Below are 7,229 nucleotides of genomic sequence, written 5' to 3'. Positions count from 1 at the left end.
TTTACATGGTCTTGCTTTATGTAATACAGGCTTTACATAGAGGCAGTTTTCATTGTAAAAATTGAAGGGGAAAAAAGTTCAAAATTGAATTTTTGAATTTTCCATAAAAAGACCCTTAAATTTAACTCTTCAAGTAATTGCAAAACAAATACTGCTCAAATTTTGTATCATTTGATATGTAACTATTTCAATTTCTTGCATTATGAAACCAAGAAAAAGGTACTGTTACCTCCAAATTGAGAATTACATGTACGTGCCTGAAATGGGCAGGTATGTGAAAAAAGAACATTGATTTCTAAAATTATAATGCCAGAAATATCTTTTTACAGTGTAAATTAGCTAAAAAGTGGCATTTTTACCTGTAGCTCACCTGGCCAAAGGCCATGTGAGCTGTTGCCATCACTTGGTGTCCATCATCATCTGTCATCGTCGTGTTCGTTAACAATTGTACAAAACTCTTCTCCTCTGAAACTACTTGAAAAATTAGAACCAAACTTGGTATTAATATAAGCCATGTTGGAGTTTTTACAACAATTTTTGCCATTTCTATGTTATTTCTTTCAATATCTTCTCCTCTGACACTACTAGACCAATTGAAACCAAATTTGGTATGAATGTTCTTTGGGGTATCCTGCATAGAATTGATGTGGGGATGTTTGATTTGTCGAAAAACATGACCACCATTATTAAAAATAGAACATAGGGGTCAGACAGTAGTTTTTCACATATATCTCCAAAACCATTAGGTTTAACTAAATTCTGACATAGGGGTCATAGTGTTTAGCATGATGAGATCTATCTGGAGTCAAATTTTCATTGTAATCTGTTAAGCCATGTTGGAGTTATTGCCCTATTTCAACAATTTTTGCTATTTTTAATGTTATTTCTTTCAAAAATCTTCTCCTCTGACACTATTTGACCAATTGGAACCAAACTTGGTATGAATGTTTTTTAGGGTATCCTGCATAGAACTGTTGTGGGGATTTTTGATCCGTCAAAAACATGACCGCCGTTACTAAAAATAAAACCTAGAGGTCAGACTATAGTTTTTCACATATATCTCCAAAACCATTAGGTTTAACTAAATTCTGACATAGGGGTCATAGTTTTTAGCATGATGAGATCTATCTGTAGTCAAATTTTCATTGTAATCTGTTAAGCCATGTTGGAGTTATTGCCCTATTTCAACAATTTTTGCTATTTTTAATGTTATTTCTTTCAAAAATCTCCTCTGACACTATTTGACCAATTGGAACCAAACTTGGTATGAATGTTTTTTAGGGTATCCTGCATAGAACTGAAGTGGGGATTATTCATCTGTCAAAAAATATGGCTGCCGTTACTAAAAATAGAACATAGGGGTCTGACAGTAGTTTTTCCCTATTAAACCTTTAGGTGTAGCCAAATTCTTTCAATTGCTGAAGTGATCCTTATTGTAAGGCCTAAAAAAGTCTCCAGGGATAGAAGTTCTCAGACGACTCCTTGTAAGAGTTATTGCCATTGAATAGTGAAAATTTACTAGGTGAGCGATTCAGGCTCCTGGGAGCCTCTTGTTCATATTGAGGTAAATTTTAGAGGTCATTGGCATCCGGTTTTGAAAATTAATTTTTTCATGGTTTCTCGTGAAAATCCCTGTCTGCAGTTTTAAATCAAAATTCAGATGCCTCTTACCTTTTTCTAAGCCCATATTATGGTATTGAGGTAATCGTCTGTCCGTCCGTCCTTCGTTAGCACTTTGCACAATAGCTCAAAAATGCTGCCACCAATTTTTGTGAAACTGTTGATCCAATGTTTTTGTTGCTCACTGGGTTATAGGAATGATATCAGGGGCCTCTTCCATTTCCAAATGATATGACGAAATAATTTTAATTCTCCAGGTGAGTAATTCTGGTTCTTTAGAGCCTATAGTTATGAATATAAAGTCTCATAGCCCTTAATCGTAAATCAAAAGTTTGCAAAAATTGGGAGAATACATTCATTATTATAAATAAAAAAAATTCACGATTTAAAAAAAAAATAACCAAAAAAATAGTTTGGCCCTACTGTTTATTCTTACTTTACAGCAACAGCAGCCATGTTTGTCAATGATACAATAATCGTTACAACAGTTCTGTACAAAATACCCTAAGAAACATGTTAAGAATGTTTTGTAATAATCTAATCTAAAGTTTCAGAGGAGTAGATTTTATAACACGACACAGTTAAACGTAAAGTAGGCAGGATCCAACATGAGTTAACAGAATTTCACGGATAGAATTCACCTTACCTAGATTGCCTCCAATCCTAACGTACACCATTCAGTTTTTTTTAAATTCTGACTGCTATCTTTATGATGGAGAATCAACCTCTTCAAGATAACTGTTTCATGTATACTTTTCAAGTTAACCGAAAAAATGCAAAATAAAATGGTAAGGATATCATAAAAGGAGGACTACCTTCTAAATATGCAAGATTTACTTTAAATATGCAGGAAGAAATCTCTCATCGCACTACATGAAGATTATAAGAATCTGTTATCTGATGTTTTGGTCTATCAGTAACACTGACCATGGCTATTTGTCGACGGATTAAAATCTCCCACATCAGTTCTATCCTAAGCAACATCCATACTGTAACCAAATAAAGTTTGGTTCTGATTGGTCCGGTAGTGTCAGAGCTTGGAGATTTTTTGGTGACTTATTTCGTTGGATTGATTTGAACACCCTTTCGATTTTTTTAAAATAAATGTCTTTAATTTTCAGCTTTTCACAACTGCAAAAAGAAAAAAGAAAAATGCGGGCGTCGTCTTCCGTAGACGCTTCATGTTGTGTATAAGTGAAGTGTATAGAACTTTATGAAAGTACTACAAAGTGTCTTATATACCACAAAAGGAAGGATAATTGTTACTTGAACTGTTTAGAAATTAGGGATCAAAAAGAAGTATTTTCGTGATGTCCGATCGGACAACTACTTGTTTACAAGTTGTATTACAAGGTGTCCTATCACAGAAGGAAGGCTGGTATTGATTTTTTGGGGTTGTGACTTAAACTGTTTAGGAATTAGGGGCCAAAATCAAGCAATTTTCATGATGTTCGGAAGATAACTTGCAGCTTACTTGCGAATAGATCTCTTTGAAACTGTATAACGAGGTTCGATTCCACAACAGAAAACCTGGGATTGATTTTCATTGTTGTTACTGAAACAGTTTAAAAACTATGGACAAGAAACAAGCTTTTTAATGGGGTCAGGACAATTACTTGACTTTAAAGTGAATAAATCACTTTGAAATTGCATATCAGAAGCACCCTATTTCTTTCTAACAGACTTACTCTTTCTAGTTAGAGTATAACAATTTCAATACTTTGATTAAAGCATGTCACATAAAAGGAGGTCGCCAAAGCCTACCTAAAAGGTCAACGTTACATTTGATTTGGGTCAAGTGATATCAATATAGCCAGATTTCACTCCATTGTCACTAGAATTTTTTCAAAGTAATTTCTATTTGCCAGATGCAACAAATAGTCTATATCTATGTCGCATTTATAAACAGTTGTTTTAAATTCGGTATTATCTATTTTTAAACAAAAAACACATTAGTTTTGGTAACTCATTTTACATGAACAGAGACTGACTTCCTAAAAATTCTTTGACATTCTATGTGATTCTGTTCATTGGTGTTCCTGATTGTCGTTAGACTTCAGATGTGTTGAAAGAATTCTGACTATTTCATGGTAACATTTTTTCGATTGCGATATCAAGTAACGACTGTCTACTATTGTCGCAAAACAAGATACCAGCATTATGACTAAGAAGTACTTCTAAAATATCCGGGTAGTTAATTTTGCAAACAAAAAGCACAACTAATTTGCCTCTAGCGACATGAACTGACATAAGAGCTCCTCTTTCTAACAACAGTTTTACCATTGAAACATTTCTATGTAAACAAGCAGCATGTAAAGGGGATTGCATGGTTTCTGAAGTTGTCAGATTTTGAGACGTCAAAGCCATAGTTAAGTAGCAAGGCAACCATGTCCTTATGATAACCATAAATTGTAGTATGAAGCAGTGAATACTTTGCATGTAAAGCTACATTATATTTGATAAACATACTAGACCATTTTGCTAAAATCAATGTAGCAACTTCAGCACATCCACACTCACAAGCCGTGTTTCAGAAGTGAATACATTGACAAACAAGTATCTTTTTCGTCGGACACCGAAAAAGATATGTTTTTAAAAAGTAAATCAAACAGGGTTTCCTGTCTTTATTTAAGAACCAAGCACATAGGCTCATAAAATGAATCATAATTAAAAAGGATAGCTTTCCAATAAAAGTAAAATGAATTCAATATTTTGATTAAAGCATGCCACGCTTATCAGTTAGATTAACATTGCGTCCGATTTTGTTCAAATACCGAATGGTATCAATATAGCCAGCTTCCATTGCACTTATCAACACTGGTGACACCAGTTGTTCAATGTTCTTCTCATTTTGCATTTCTTCGTATGACAAATATTTTTCTTGAAATTTTGAACAAAAACATCGCAGAATTCTAACATCTCTTCTCTAAATATCTAAAATCTTAGTTGATTATTCTTAAATGCTATGGTATTATCAATCATTGTAATATCTCCTAGCATTCTAGAAAAGTATGTGCCTTCAAGACTCTCTGGTAAGTACGTATACCGATTGGAGATTTTAATGTCCACTGATTGCTAGGGTACTTGGTGCAATTTTGATTATACATTCGATAATGTGATAACACGGAAAACATGCAATGTCTCTAAATTCACTAAAGAAATCAGGAAGAATTGTAGCCACCCGTTTAAAACATGTTTTTCTCTTTACACAGAACATATCCTAACCTGTAAAATATTACATGATTTTGATTCCTCACACTCACAATATCTGCCCCAAAGAACCTGAGACAAAGGACAGTCGATCAATACAGACAATTTGAAGTCGGTCTCATATCTTGACCTACACTTAATTAAAGATCGATGGAAAAGGAAAACTACATGTAACGACCCAACTATACGACAAACGCGATGACTTCTCATTCCACATTGTCAACATTCCATCAGCCCCTGCGTATGAAGTTTATAAATCACAACGCATACGTAATACATGTGCCAGTGCAAAAACTAATTTTGGTACCGTGCTAAACTTCTTATATTATACATGCAAACATGCTTCTGAAGCAGGGTTATGTTGCTACAAGATTAAATTCATCACTACAAGAGGCATTGGATTACATGGCTTTGCACGTGGAGTATACATTTACAAGGTCTGCTGGACTACGGTCCCTTGTAGAATCATTGGCACATGTCTAATGGACCCACTGGTTCATTTATAAACATAGATTAGACCATCCGTTTTGTTTACAGGTCCTGTGGTGCTAAGTCTGTTATGGCTGTTCATGTGCGTGAAATACGCGAGATTGTACTTGGACCATACATTTACACGGTCTGCTGGTATCCGGACCCATATAAAATCATTGGCACGTGTCTAATGGACCCACTTGTTCATTTGTACATCGATTGGACCATCCGATTTGTTCAGTCCGAGTTCACAGGCCCGTGGTGCCAAGTCCAAATACATAAAATGCACGAGTTTGTACTTGAACCATACATTTACAATGACCGCTGGGTTCCGCACCCTTATTTAAAGAATCCTTGGTACATGTCAAATGGACCTACTGTTAAATTTATACATCGATTGGATCATCCGTTTTGTTCACAGGCCTCTTGGTGCTAAGTCCTTTTTTTTTGGCGATTTATATGCGTGAAATACACAAGTTTGTACTTGGACCATACATTTACATGGCGTTTTGGGCTCCGGACCATTATAGAATCCTTGGCACATATGTCAAATGGACCCACTGACACACTTGTCCAAAATTCATCTTATTATCTTGAATTTTCAACTTACTATCTTGAATTGAGGTCTAGGGTCAAATTTGAAATAAAAAGTTCAAAAAATAAAAAGGCAGGACAGAGCACACATACAAATGATGGGATCTATTATTTCTTTTTTGTTGTTTTTTTTTATATCACAAGCCTTTGGGACCAGGATTTTTGTTTATCACAAAAATACAAATGTATTATTAATAAGGTTTTTTTGGGGCTAATGCGTATAAACTGCATTAATTAGCAGGCTGACATGTCAGAGAACATATATAATATATAATATAACATATATATATAATTATAACAGGCCCTGATCAATTTGCAAAAATGAAAATAGCGCAATTTTTGTGTGTAGATGAGTGTTTGTAGAGGATTTTTTGCCCCCCCCCCCACACTAGTTGATTCTATGTATCCGCCATACACCGTAAAATGATATAATAATATTTTTTTCTGATAAATAATCCTGATCCCAATGGCATGTGGTTTTTATCTAAAACAATCAGTTTCTGTGCAAAAAAGGCAGGATCTATATTTTCTCAAAATAAAGAGCTGTGGTGGATCCAGAGGGGTGCAGGGGACTGACTCCCCCTTTTATTTTCATGCGTAAAATCGACAAAATAAATAATTGACAAATAAAGTCCTTAAACCACTTTTTTCTGAGGAACCTCGGTTGGCATTCCTCCTTTTCAAAGTGTCTCGATCCGGTCCTGAAAAGACATGATAGAAAGCCCCTAAAAATAAATGGCTGCTCCCATAAAATATTGGCTAAAATATTACACGGTCACGCAAAGACCAACCGTATTGTCAACAATCATACTTTATTTTCTGAATCCGACTTCAGAAATCATTCGTAACGGTAAACTAATTTTATTTTATCCAATTTCGCGCCAAAATTGTGAACACTGCTCAGTGATACAATGTGCGTCGACCATAAAAGGGCCATGCCATGACAAAGGAGATTCCTTGACCCTGCTGAAGAAGAGTTATAATATTTAATGGTAAAAAGGGGACTTGAACGTTACTATCCTCAATTCTTGTTTTAAGACGTATGCATGTTCTGTGCATGCATGGGTGCACGTGGTGGGTGTCTTCCAAAAGGTCGGAATTGAATACATGTAGTAAATTGATCAATTTAATGTGTTTTGAAATTCAGAAATTATTTTCTAGGGAATGTTTTTAAAAATCTTCATATCCTCAAATAAATATATCCAATCCTCGGGGTGTGAAATTGGGGGGGGGGTGGGGGTGGGGGCTGGGTTACTTCCTATGGTGTGGTACGACGTGCCGCGCGCTGGCATTGTAAAATAGTATCAATTTTCAAGATTGCAAATATATGAATA

This window comes from Perna viridis, chromosome 14 (assembly GCF_037379345.1).
Source record: "Perna viridis isolate PV_CMFRI_1.1 ecotype Kerala chromosome 14, ASM3737934v1, whole genome shotgun sequence".
NCBI lineage: Eukaryota > Metazoa > Mollusca > Bivalvia > Mytilida > Mytilidae > Perna > Perna viridis.
Note: the sequence above shows the minus strand (reverse complement) of the source record.